Source organism: Dasypus novemcinctus, unplaced genomic scaffold (assembly GCF_030445035.2).
Source record: "Dasypus novemcinctus isolate mDasNov1 unplaced genomic scaffold, mDasNov1.1.hap2 scaffold_119, whole genome shotgun sequence".
Lineage (NCBI taxonomy): Eukaryota > Metazoa > Chordata > Mammalia > Cingulata > Dasypodidae > Dasypus > Dasypus novemcinctus.
This window is the reverse complement of record NW_026688148.1, coordinates 287,328-302,089: the sequence shown is the minus strand read 5'-3', so window position 1 is coordinate 302,089 and position 14,762 is coordinate 287,328.

Genomic DNA, 14,762 nt, shown 5'->3' with positions numbered 1-14,762 from the left:
GCAGTGGTATTGCTGGGTCATATGGCAAATCTATGGATAATTTTTTGAGAAACTGCCAAACTGTCCTCCAGAATGGTTGGATCCTTCTGCATTCCCACCAGCAATGGATGAGTGTTCCCCTTTCTTCACATCCTCTCCAGCATTTGTATTCTACTGTTTTTTTCATGGCTGCCAATCTTATGGGAGTAAGATGGTATCTCATTGTAGTTTTGATTTGCATTTCCCTGATAGCTAGGGATTTGGAGCATTTTTTCATGTGCTTTTTAGCCATTTGTATTTCTTCTTTGGAGAAGTGTCTGTTTAAATCTTTTTCCCATTTTTTAAATGGGTTGTTTATCTTTTTGTTTTCGAGATATATGAGTTCTTTATATATGCAAGTTATAAGTCTCTTATCAGATATATGGTTGCCAAATATTTTCTCCCATTGTGTGGGTTCCCTTTTTACTTTCTTGACAAACTCCTTTGAGGTGCAGAAGGCTTTAATTTTGAGGTAGTCCCATTTATGTATTTGTTCTTTTGCTGCTCGTGCTTTTGGTGTGATATTCATGAAGCCATTTCCTATTACAAGGTCCTGTAGATGTTTCCCTACACTGCTTTCTAAGGTCTTTATGGTCTTGGCTCTTATATTTAGGTCTTTGATCCATCTTGAGTTGATCTTTGTATAAGGTGTGAGATGGTAATCCTCTTTCATTCTTCTACATATGGCTATCCAGTTCTCCAGGCACCATTTGTTGAATAGGCCATTCTCTCCCAGTTGAGAGGGTTTGGTGGCTTTATCGAATATTATACGGCTATATACATGAGGTTCTATATCTGAACTTTCAATTCGATTCCATTGGTCTGTGTGTCTCTCCTTATGCCAGTACCATGCTGTTTTCACTACTGTAGCTTTGTAGTATGTTTTGAAGTCAGGAAGTGTGATTCCTCCTATTTCGTTTTTCTTTTTCAATATGTCTTTGGCTATTCGGGGCCTCTTTTTATTCCAAATAAATTTCATAGTTAGTTTTTCTAGTTCCTTAAAGAAGGCTGTGTTGATTTTTATTGGGATTGCATTGAATGTGTAGATCAGTTTTGGTAGGATAGACATCTTAATAATATTCAGTCTTCCTATCTATGAACAGGGAATATTCTTCCATTTATTTAGGTCTTCTTTGATTTCCTTGAACAATCTCGTATAGTTCTCGATGTATAAGTTTTTTACCTCTTTAGTTAAATTTATTCCTAAGTATTTGATTTTTTTATTTACTATTGTGAATGGTATTTGTTTCTTGATTTCCTCCTGATCTTGCTCATTATTGGTGTATAGAAATGCTACTGATTTTTGCACATTGATCTTATAACCTGTGACTTTGCTAAACTCATTTATGAGTTCTAGGAGCTTTGTTGAAGATCTCTCAGGGTTTTCTATATATAGGATCATGTCATCTGCAAATAATGAAATTTTGACTTCTTCCCTTCCAATTTGAATGCCTTTTATATCTGGTTCTTGTCTCAGTGCTCGAGCCAGTACTCCAAGACAATGTTAAATAGGAGTGGAGACAATGGGCATCCTTGTCTTGTTCCTGATTTTAGATGGAAGGATTTCAGGACTTCGCCATTGTAAACAATGTTGGCTTTAGGTTTTTCATATATACTCTTTATCATGTTCAAAAAGTTTCCTTGTATTCCGATCTTTTGGAGTGTTTTTATCAGGAAGGTGTGCTGTATTTTGTCAAATGCCTTTTCTGCATCTATAGATATAATCATGTGTTTTTTTTCTCTCAATCTGTTTATATGGTGTATTACATTGATTGATTTTCTTATGTTGAACCATCCTTGCATACCTGGGATAAATCCCACTTGGTCATGGTGTATAATTCGTTTAATGTGTTGTTGAATACGATTAGCAAGTATTTTGTTAAGTATTTTTGCGTCTAGATTCATTAGAGAAATTGGTCTGTAATTTTCCTTTCTTGTGGTGTCTTTGTTTGGCTTTGGTACTAGGGTAATGTTGGCATCATAGAAGGAATTAGGCAGTGTTCCTTCTGTTTCGATTTTTTGGAATAGTTTCAACAGGATTGGTGTTAGTTCTTTCCAGAATGTTTTGTAGAATTCACCTGTGAAGCCGTCTGGCCCTGGGCTCTTCTTAATTGGGAGATTTTTAATGACTGATTCTATCTCTTTGCTTGTGATTGGTTTGTTAAGATCATCAATTTCTTCTTTCGTCAGTATGGGCTGCTTATGTATTTCTAGGAATTTGTCCATTTCCTCTAAATTGTCATTTTTGTTGGAATATAGTTTTTCAAAGTATCCTCTTATGATAGTCTTTATTTCTGTGGGGTCAGTGGTGATATCACCTTTCTCATTTCTTATTTTGTGTATTTGCATCTTTTCTCTTTTTTTCTTTGTTAGTCTCGCTAAAGGTTTGTCAATTTTGTTGATCTCAAAAAACCAGCTCTTGGTCTTGTTTATTTTTTCAAGTGCTTTCTTATTTTCTATTTCATTTAGTTCTGCTCTTATCTTTGTTATTTCCTTCCTTCTTCTTCCTGTTGGGTTACTTTGTTGTTGTTTTTCTAATTCCTTCAAATGTGCAGTTAATTCTTCAATTTCTGCTCTTTCTTCTTTTTTGATATATGAATTTATGGCTATAAATTTCCCTCTCAGTACCGCTTTTGCTGCATCCCATAAATTTTGGTATGTTGTGTTATCATTATCATTTGTTTCAAGGTAGTCATTGATTTCTTTTGAGATTTCCTCTTTGACCCACTGTTTTTCTAAGAGTGAGCTGTTTAATTTCCAAATTGTCGTGTGAAGTCTGGGTCTCTGTCCCTTGCAAATTTCCAGCTTGACTCCACTGTGGTCAGAGATATTGTTTTGTATGATTTCGATCTTTCTGAATTCATTAAGCCTTTCTTTGTGGCCTAGCATATGGTCAATCTTGGAGAATGTTCCATGTGCGCTTGAGAAAAATGTATATCCTGCTTTGTTTGGGTGTAATGATCTATATATGTCTATTAGATCCAGCTCTTCTAATATACTGTTCAAATGTTTTGTTTCTTTAGTGATTCTCTTTTGAGATGTTCTGTCCAGAGTTGATAGTGGTGTATTAAAATCCCCCACTATAATTGTAGATGCATCTATTCTTTCACTTAGTTTTTCCAGCGTTTGCCTCACATATTTAGAGGCGCCCTTGTTAAGAGCATAGATATTTATGATTGTTCGATCTTCTTGACAAATTGTCCCTTCACTAAAATATAGTATCCTTCTTTGTCTCTCACAATTGTTTTGCATTTAAAGTCTATTTTGTCTGATATTAATATAGCTACTCCTGCCTTTTTTTGGTTGTTGTTTGCTTGTATGATTGTTTTCCAGCCATTCACTTTCAACCTCCATGAGTCTCTGGGTCTAAGATGTGTCTCTTGTAGGCAGCATATAGATGGGTCGTATTTCCTTATCCAGTGTCCCAGTCTGAATCTTTTGATAGGTGAGTTTAATCCGTTGACATTCAGTGTTATTACGTTTAGAGAGTTATTTATGGTAGCCATATTTTGGTTGGATTTGTGTTTGTTATATTTTGTTTGTATTATTTTATTTTCCCCTTCTATTTTTGTCTTTCTTGTTGCTTTTACACTCTCCTCCATCTCTGACTGTCCTGTTTTTTCCTTTCTTCCTGCAGAATTCCCTTAAGAATTTCTTGAAGGGGAGGTTTCTTGTTGATATACTCTTTCAGTTTCTGTTTATCTGTGAATATTTTGAACTCTCCATCATTTTTGAATGCTAGTTTAGCTGGATAGAGTATTCTTGGTTGGAGATTTTTTTCCTTTAGTACCTTGACTATATCATGCCACTGCCTTCTTGCCTCCATCGTTTCAGATGAGAAATCAGCACTTAATCTTATGGAGTTTCCCTTGTATGTGATGGTTTTCTTTTCTCTTGCTGCTTTTAGAATATTTTCTTTGTTTTGAGCATTGGATAATTTGACAAGTATATGTCTTGGGGTGGGCCTGTTGGGGTTTATGACCAGTGGAGTGCGCTGTGCTTCTTGGATATGTACATCTGTCTCTTTCAGTAGATTTGGGAAGTTTTCATTCATTATTTCCTGCAACACTCCTTCTGACCCCTTTCCCTTCTCTTCTCCTTCTGGAATGCCTATAATACGTATGTTTGAGCGTTTTGCGTTATCATTCAGGTCCCTAAGTCCTATCTGGATTTTTTCTACCTTTTTATTGACCACTTCTACTATCTGTTTGATTTCCAATGCACTGTCTTCCACATCACTAATTCTCTGCTCTGCCTCTTCTAGTCTACTGATATTTGCTGCAAGTGTATTTTTGATTTCTTGAATTGTGGTGTTCATTTCCATCATATCTGTTATTTTTTTGCGCATGTCTGCAATTTCCCCTCCAAGTGTTGTCTTCACGCTGTTAACCTCTTTCATTACTTCATCAAATTTGTCGGTGATAAATGTTCTGAGATCTTTCATTGCTTGTGCGAAGTCCTGCCCCCCTTCCTGATTTTCAGTTTGTTGATTGGATTCAGCCATGATTTCTTGATTACTCGTTTGGTTTGTAGATTTTTGTTGCTGTCTTGTCAACATTTTTTCTTGACGGGTGTAATCAGTTCCTTAGCTTCTTTGTCTAGTCTTGGAGATTAATTAGCTGTTGTTTTTGCGTAAGTGTTATATCTTCTCTTTGTCACTTTGTTCTTCTTATTCCAATTTCTTATTGCTAGTTAAGCTCACTTTAAAGGAAAGTATTAGTGCTGGGGAAAGTCAATTGTGTAAGGAAGGAAAAAGTGTGAAGTAGTATTGGTGATATATGTTTACAAAGCAACAATATGAGTTCTGGGAGGCTGGAGGTTAGATCATGTAAATTGTGTAGAGTTATAGTAGTAGGAAAGTACCTATAATGAGGTAGACGACTGAATATGGGAGGAATGCGGTACGTACTAAGAGGCTATTGTTTTCGTGAGAGAGGGAAAGAGAAAAGAAAGGTAATAGTTTCAGGGACGAATACCAGATGGAAAACTAAACAAAGGTATTAGAAATTAAGAGTTAGACACTTTGTGGATCAAAGAAAGGGAGATGGAATATAGGAGAGATAGCAGATGGTGGAGGATATCAAGTTGTAGGGGAAAGGGGATAGTGTAGATAGGCTAAATCTATTCACAGAGAAATGAGGCAGTGGAGGGTGAGGAAACCCAGCAAATGTGAGGTATTTCCTGTAGGACCTATTGTATTGTTAAGGTAAAATAGTATAAGAAGAATATTGGGGACAAGAAAGAGAGGATTGAAAAAAAAAAAGAACAACAAGAACAACAACAACAACAAAAAATAAAAAAAAAATAATAATAAAAAAAACAAAAAACAAAGAACAGAAACCCCACCGCCAGGCTCGGCTGGGCTCAGCTGGGCTCCGGTCCCCCACTCGCCGCCTGCCGCGGCTCAGCCGGGCTCGGCCGGACTCGGCTTCCCCGCCCACCACCCGCCGCCGCGGCGCAGCGCGGCTCGGCTCTCCCACTCGCCGCCCGCCGCAGTGCTAGCTGCCTCGGCTCCGCCTACCCAAGGAGGGAGTCCTCCACACGTAGCTGGGATCTCCGTGTATATTTCACAGATGGATCCTCTCTGTTACCTTCCCTCCAAATCGATGTCCAGACACCTCCGGACCAGGAAAAATCCCGAAACAGCTGGTCCCAAAGAGTCTCCGACGCCTCCCAGCCGATTCCCCCCAGGAGCTAGTAACCAGGAAGTTCACTCAGCCGCCATCTTGCCTCCCCCTCCTGAAAAGTCCCAAATTATATCTTATAGATCAGTCCTTTCCGTTACCTTCCCATCAAATCGATGTCCAGACACTTCCTGCCCTGAAAAAATCCTGAAAAAGCCTGGTCCCGGAGAACCTCCAGCGGTGCCCAGCTGCCTCTTCCCAGGAGAGATGGCAAGGCAAGCTCACTCAGCCACCATCTTGCTGGAAGTCTCAAGAGTTTTAATATAAAGCCAATCAACAAAAAATACTAGGCAAGAGAAAGAAACTGACCTTCATGTTGGGGCACTTTGAAACTTTATGTGGAGCCCAGGAAAAATCACATATTCTTGGAGCTAATTCATTCCTGTGGGCTTGAGAACTTGAATTGGATTCAATTTGGGGTCTTTGATTGGATTGCTTCAGTGAGTCTAGGGTGGGTATCGGTCCTCTTGCTGGAGTCCTTTATAAATGGAGGGCTGAAAGCAGCAGATGTGCACAAATCCAAACTTATTTCCAAATATGCCTAGAAAGCCAATTGAGAAGTATAAACTCTGTAGGCTTTGGATATTCAGGGAGGATATAAGCTGGAATGTGGGGGGGGGGTTAGTGCTAAACGCTGACTTGGAATGTGGGGGATATGCATTAATTCAAGCTTACCTGGGGGAAATAACCAATCCAATACTCAGACAAAACACTTGAAGAAACTAACAAAAATATTTTTGCATACATACAAGCACAATTTTTCTTCCCACTCTTATTTCCTCTGTACAAAAGGGACCCAAAAAATTCTATTTGGGGCTCAGTTTTTATTATGACAGGAGTCCACCAATTCTGGCCGGTCAAAATAAATCAACTTCCAGGTGGTGGACTTGGCCCAGTGGTTAGGGTGTCCACCTACCACATAGGATGTCTGCATTTCAAACCCAGGGCCTCCTTGACCATGTGGAGCTGGCCCATGTGCAGTGCTGATGTGCACAAGGAGTGCTGTGCGATGCAGGGTGTCCCCCGCATAGGGGAGCCCCACACAAAGGAGCACACCCTGTAAGAAGAGCTGCCCAGCACAAAAGGAAGTGCAGCCTGCCCAGGAATGGTGCCGCACACACAGAGATCTGACACAAGATGATGCAATAAAAAGAAACACAGATTCCCATGCCACTGACAACAACAGAAGTGGACAAAGAAGATGCAACAAATAGACAGAGAACAGACAACTGGGGTGGGGAGAAGGGGAGAGAAATAAATAAATAAATAAATCTTTAAAAAAATAATAAGTCAAATTCCTTCTCAGAGTTCTCGTGTCCTGGCCTTCAACACCACATACACCTGACTTCTCTGCTACTACAATTCTGGGGGCTTGTCCATGATTGCACTGAGAAGATCAGAGGTGGCAACAATTGTTTGCCCCTTTCGGATGTCTCTGAGGAGGCTGGGAGGGCCCAGGTGAAACCCAGCCCTGGGTGCCCCTGGACTCCCCTTTTAGTCCAGAAAGAGGTTGTGGTCTTCACCAGAGCCCTCCTGGAAGAACCAGAGCACCAGTGCATTTGAGAGACAATGAGAATGAAGCAAGGAGCACTACACATCAGATGGGTAAGACCCCCAGGGGCATAGTGCAGGAAAAGCCTAATTCTAAAATAAGGAGGGAGACTGATCAGCTCTCTAAAAGGGAGTACACCTGTACACCTGAGAATACAGGAGGAAGGTACCTCCTCTCCAGGTCTGAGAAAAGGAAAGGGGGGTGGTTGTGTGCATGTGATTGTGGCAACTGGGTGAGATGCAGAAAGTCACTTCTGTGTGGCAAGTGCAGAGTCCTGATCTGTGGTTCTGTGGTGACCTCATATGATCAAGGGCAGTCTGGGGGGTCCCTGCAAAGGGACCCTCTTCCAAGTCAGGGGTTTATACAGACCTGCTAAGGTTAAGAGGTGCCGAAAGTTTCTGTGAGGGTTGCGACCAGAGATGGACTAAGTGTATGGCTTGAGTGACTGTTGTGTACCATCAGCACAGGGTGGAAACATGGGAAACACACAAAGTAGGACCCTCTTCAGTTGTATGCTGAAAAACTTCCCCCATGCATTCCGTGAAGATGTATACAGCATAAGGTTCCAACCAGGAAAGCTTAGGATGCTTTGTGAATTAGAATGGCCAACTTTTGGCATGGGCTGACCCCAGTATGGCATTTTAGATCCCTGGATCATCCATAAAGTCCATGATGCAGTAACTGGAAACCCAGGACACCCAATTCCCCTACATTGATCCTTGGGAAAATGCTGTAAGCCAAAATCCACCTTGGTTAGGGTAGTGCATGAATATGGAAGCTAGAATTTGCCTAATACAGAAACCAAGGAATGCTGCCCCAGGGACCATACCAAACAATCACCATGCAAAGGGCCCAGAGAAAGTGTACCCTGAGTCCAGTGCCAATCTGCCCATTTTAGAAGGGCCATACAAACATGAATTTCTGCCACCTTATGCAATGACTCCTGCCCCAGAAATACTAAGGAATGAAAATGAGCTAGTCTCTCTAAGCAGTGCCCCATTATCATCATCCACACAGGGAAGAGACACCCATACCACCCCCACCACTGATTTTATCACCATCTGAGAGGGCACCTATACCATCCCTGCAGTTGCCTTTATCGAACCAGAGAGCCCTATGCCATCCCTGTAGCAGCTTTTACCATCTCCTCAGTGGTCTTTGATACCTTCTGCAATGGAAAATACAGATCTGCAGCTTTTACAGCCCATTGCCCCTGGCAATGCTGCTGCAGTGCTGCCAATCAGTCAGGGTGGAGATGCTGAGAGGTAGCAACTTAAACCACAGGAACCCCTAGGGGCAGAGGAAGCAGAGAGAAAGCCTGCCTACCAGCTACCTTTCCATGAAGGCTGGACCCCAATTTTTTATGATGCACATGGCTAGGTTCGGGGGGGAACTGGACATTCATCTATCAGCCCTTTACCACAACGGATCTTTTTTTTTTTTTTTATATACTATTTTTTTATTATTTTTTTTATTGACTTTGTAATAATATTACATTAAAAATATATATGTGAGGTCCCATTCAACCCCACCCCCCCACCCCCCCCCCTCTCCCCCCCCAACAACACTCGTTCCCATCATCATGACACATCCATTGGATTTGGTAAGTACATCTTTGGGCACCTCTGCACCTCATATACAATGGTCCACATCATGGCCCATACTCTCCTCCATTCCATCCAGGGGGCCCTGTGAGGATCCACGATGTCCGGTGATTACCCCCGAGGCGCCATCCAGGGCAGCTCCACGTCCCAAATACGCCCCCACCTCTCATCTCTTCCTGCCCTTCCCCATACCCATCATCCACCATGTCCACTTTTCCCAATCCAATGCCACCTCTTCTATGTGGACATTGGATTGGTTGTGTCCATTGCACCTCTATGTCAAGAGGAGGCTCAGATTCCACATGGATGCTGGCTGCCATCCTCCCATTTTCAGTTGTAATCACTCTAGGCTCCATGGTGTGGTGATTGTCCTTCTTCAACTCCATCTTAGCTGAGTGTGGTAAGTCCAATAAATCAGATTGTAGGTGTTGGAGTCTGTTGAGGCTCAGGACCTGGCTATCACATTATCAGTCCAGAGATTCAAATCCCCTAACTATATCTTAAACCCCAACGTTAACTGCACCTCCAGCAGATTAGTATGAAAGTCTTATGAAGGGAGATCCCATCTGAGTCCAGATTCATCACACATAAACACCATTTCCAGAGAGGGGCCATCTGCCCTGGTAGTAAACCCCATCAGCCATGACCATAACTCTCATGGGTCTCTTTAGCCTTCATAGGAACCAATATCTGGGGGTTGTATCTGCTTTATCTGTCTCTCTGACTCTGCTCAGTTGTGCATGAGGGCAATCCTTCTGCCAGCCTCCAGACTCTTTTTTAGAAACTCGTAGCCATATAAACTCATTTCTCCTTTCCATTTCCCCCTTACTTTAGGTCAAACAGCATTTTAAAGTCATGTTGTTTTATGTAGAAATGGATATTCTGCTGATCCGCATTGAACCTTCCATATAAGGTCCTTTTCCAGTTGCATCATCAGTTGGTATTTGATAGTGGTCCCTCGTTGCCAGGGAGGCTCATCCCCGGGTGTCATGTCCCACGCTGGAGGGAAGGCATTGCATTTACATGCTGAGTTTGGCTTCGAGCCTGGCCACATTTGAGTAACATGAAGGCTGACAGGAGGAAATTCCCAGGCACAATGTTGCTCTAGGCCTTGTTCTTATTTTAGGTTTATCAGCTCACAAGCATAGTCATTAGCATCAGGGGCTCACTGTTGAACCCTCACTCCCTCCCGGTCCCCGCCGCTGTACCTGGGAGACTATCGCTGCTCCCCTAGGGACCACAACAGAGCACCACTGGCCAGGAACCCAGTACCCCCCCTGCTGGGTTTTTAATTGTTGCCACTATGAGTATATCCAATCATTACCATGCACCCTGGACATATGTTCTGTACAGCTCCCTGTCAGCCATATATCACCTGTCATTGGTATCCTATACCAGTATCCCTCCATTGCCATTGTTGAAACACTCTGTGATCCAGAACTCCCCGAAATTTGAAGCCCAATATAATGTCATGGTCCCTTACTAGGGAATGGCATATAGCGATGGGTTTAAAGGATAGATAAAGAACTTGGATAAAGTTAGATAAAGAACTTAGATAAAGAATGTTGACTTGAAAAAATTCCACATCCTATCCTTTCCCCCCCCCCCCCAATTATTCAGCATTTCTTCGTAGGAGTCCTAGACCACAGCAATGCATATATATAATATACAGCACTCCCATACATCCACCACAACACCTTTTTCCTTCCACAGCGATACTCTTACACCCTATTCACATCATATTTACTTAAGGTGATGTACAGAGTCTGAGATATTAGCTTTCTAACATGGTAATATCTGTGCTTACATTATGGTGCATACTTTAGTATACACAGTTCTTTACATTTTTAGTTCTCCTATGTTTTACATTATGGTTTACATTATCAGTCTGTCGTCTCCTATATGTTATGGTGTAATATTACATGTTTTATATCTATCCTTGTGTACTCTCAAGAAACTCCTCCCTTGCCCCCATTTACTTTGGTTCCACACATTTAAAGTCCATTTTCCCTTCCACCTTGGTGCCCACAGTGACAGTCAACCTCTGTTTCCTGAGGAGCCACTTCCAGAGATAGATGGAATAGTGTTTAGGGCCTAACTTGCTCATCTGCCCCAATGCCCTGGGAGCCACCCTTTCTCTCGAGGGATAGAGTTCCCTCTATTTGGTGGCATTAGTCCTCCCCAGGATGTGGGTCCACCCCCACTCTCACTACTTGGGATTCTACCCCATGGTGTCACCCACTCTGGCAGAATGAGCATTTAGACATTCCCCAGGAGCCCGTCCTGCATCAGACCCTCCCCTCCGAGCATTCTAAACAGGTAACCCTCTTTATTATATTTTGATATTATTTTCTCGGCCTTTTACTCTCCACCAACACCTGACCCTCTCCTGTGTTCGTATGCTACCCCTCCCTCCCCCCACTTTTGGGCAACATTACCCAACCGTCCCTCCCCAGCCACCCTCAAACCCGTAAAGCCCCAACCAAAGGCAACGCCTTGCCCCCATTTTATCTCTTCTTTGTGTTCATACTTACCACCATCTCGTCTTAAGTTCCACCCCTGCAGACATCGGCTCATATCCTTCCTCCACCCTCTGATTTCCTGTAAGCCTATCATTCAGTCTCTTGCTATCTAGGGCAGCTTGTTTATTTCATATCATTGAGGTCATGTAGTATTTGTCCTTCAATGTCTGGGTTGCTTCACTCAACATAAGGTTCTCAAGATTCATCCATGTTATCACATGTGTTTGTAGTGTCTTTGTTCTTACAGCCGAGTAGTATTCCATTGTGTGTATATACCACATTTTATTGATCCACTCATCTGTTGATGGGCATTTGGGTTGATTCCAACTTTTGGCAATAGTGAACAATGCTCCTATGAACATTGGTGTACATATATCGGTTTGTGTCCTTGTTTTCAGTTCTGCTGGGTATATACCCAGCAGTGGTATTGCTGGGTCATATGGTAAATCTATGGCTAGTTTTTTGAGAAACCGCCATACTGTCCTCCAGAATGGTTGGATCCTTCTGCATTCCCACCAGCAGTGGATGAGTGTTCCCCTTCCTTCACATCCTCTCCAGCACTTGTATTCTTCTGTTTTCTTCATAGCTGCCAATCTTATGGGTGTAAGATGGTATCTCATTGTAGTTTTGATTTGCATTTCCCTGATAGCTAGAGATTTGGAACATTTTTTCATGTGCTTTCTTGCCATTTGTATTTCTTCTTCGGAGAAGTGTCTGTTTAAGTCTTTTTCCCATTTTTTAAATGGGTTGTTTATCTTTTTATTTTCAAGATATAGGAGTTCTTTATATATGCAAGTTATAAGTTTCTTATCAGATATATGATTGCCAAATATTTTCTCCCACTGTGTGGGCTCCCTTTTTACTTTCTTGACAAACTCCTTTGAGGTGCAGAAGGCTTTAATTTTGAGGAAGTCCCATTTATCTATTAGTTCTTTTGCTGCTCGTGCTTTTGGTGAGATATTCATAAATCCATTTCCTATTACAAGGTCCTGTAGATGTTTCCCTACACTGCTTTCTAAGATTTTTATGGTCTTGGCTCTTATATTTAGGTCTTTGATCCATCTTGAGTTGATCTTTGTATAAGGTGTGAGATGGTAATCCTCTTTCATTTTTCTACATATGGCTATCCAGTTCTCCAGACACCATTTGTTGAATAGGCCACTGTCTCCCAATTGAGAGGGTTTGGTGGCTTTATCAAATATTATGTGGCTATATATGTGAGGTTCTATATCAGAGCTTTCAATTTGATTCCATTGGTCTATGTGTCTTTCCTTATGCCAATACCATGCTGTTTTCACCACCGTAGCTTTATAGTATGTTTTGAAGTCAGGTAGTGTGATTCCTCCAATTTCGTTTTTCTTTTTCAGTATGTCTTTGGCTATTCGGGGTCTCTTTCCTTTCCAAATAAATTTCATAGTTAGTTTTTCTAGTTCCTTAAGGAAGGCTGCGTTGATTTTTATTGGGATTGCATTGAATGTGTAGATCAATTTTGGTAGGATAGACATCTTAATAATGTTCAGTCTTCCTATCCATGAACAAGGAATAGTCTTCCATTTATTTAGGTCTTCTTTGATTTCCTTGAACAATCTTGTATAATTCTCACTGTATAAGTTCTTTACCTCTTTAGTTAAATTTATTCCTAAGTATTTGATTTTTTTATTTACTATTGTGAATGGTATTTGTTTCTTGATTTCCTCCTGATCTTGCTCATTATTGGTGTACAGAAATGCTACTGATTTTTGCGCATTGATCTTATAACCTGCGACTTTACTAAACTCATTTATGTGTTCTAGAATCTTCGTTGTAGATCTCTCAGGGTTTTCTATGTATAGCATCATGTCATCTGCAAATAATGAAATTTTGACTTCTTCCTTTCCAATTTGAATGCCTTTTATTTCTGGTTCTTGCCTCAGTGCTCGTGCAAGTACTTCTAAGACAATGTTAAATAGGAGCAGAGACAGTGGGCATCCTTGTCTTGTTCCTGAGTTTAGAGGGAAGGAGTCTAGGATTTCTCCATTGTAAACAATATTGGCTTTAGGTTTTTCATATATACTCTTTATCGTGTTCAAAAAATTCCCTTGTATTCCAATCTTTTGGAGTGTTTTTATCAAGAAAGGGTGCTGTATTTTGTCAAATGCTTTTTCTGCATCAATAGATATAATCATGTGATTTTTTTCCTTCAATCTGTTTATATGGTGTATTACGTTGATTGATTTTCTTATGTTGAACCATCCTTGCATACCTGGTATGAATCCCACTTGGTCGTGGTGTATAATACGTTTAATGTATTGTTGAATACGATTAGCAAGTATTTTGTTAAGTATTTTTGCGTCTAGGTTCATCAGAGAAATTGGTCTGTAATTTTCCTTTCTTGTGATGTCTTTGTTTGGCTTTGGTACTAGGGTAATGTTGGCATCATAGAAGGAGTTGGGTAATGTTCTTTCCGTTTCGATGTTTTGGAATAGTTTCAGCAGGATTGGTGTCAGTTCTTTCCGGAATGTTTTGTAGAATTCACCTGTGAAGCCATCTGGCCCTGGGCTCTTCTTAGTTGGGAGATTTTTGATAACTGATTCTATCTCTCTGCTTGTGATTGGTTTGTTAAGATCCTCAGTTTCTTCTTTCGTCAATATGGGCTGCTTATGTGTTTCTAGGAATTTGTCCATTTCCTCTAGATTGTCATTTTTGTTGGAATATAGTTTTTCAAAATATCCTCTTATGATAGTCTTTATTTCTGTTGGGTCAGTGGTGATATCGCCTTTCTCATTTCTTATTTTGTGTATTTGCATCTTCTCTCTTTTTTTCTTTTTTAGTGTTGCTAAAGGTTTGTCAATTTTGTTAATCTTCTCAAAAAACCAGCTCTTGGTCTTGTTTATCTGTTCAAGTGCTTTCTTATTTTCTATTTCATTTAGTTCTGCTCTTATCTTTGTTATTTCCTTCCTTCTTCTTCCTGTTGGGTTACTTTGTTGTTGTTTTTCTAATTCCTTCAAATGTGCAGTTAGTTCTTCGATTTTTGCTCTTTCTTCTTTTTTGATATATGAATTTATGGCTATAAACTTCCCTCTCAGTACTGCTTTTGCTGCATCCCATAAATTTTGGTATGTTGTGTTATCATTATCATTTGTTTCAAGGTAGTCATTGATTTCTTTTGAGATTTCCTCTTTGACCCACTGTTTTTCTAAGAGTGTGCTGTTTAATTTCCAAATCGTGGTGTGAAGTCTGGGCTTCTGTCCCTTGCAAATCTCCAGCTTGACTCCACTGTGGTCAGAGATAATGTTTTGTATGATTTCAATCTTTCTGAATTCGTTCAGCCTTTCTTTGTGGCCTAGCATATGATCTATCTTGGAGAATGATCCATGTGCGCTTGAGAAAAATGTATATCCTG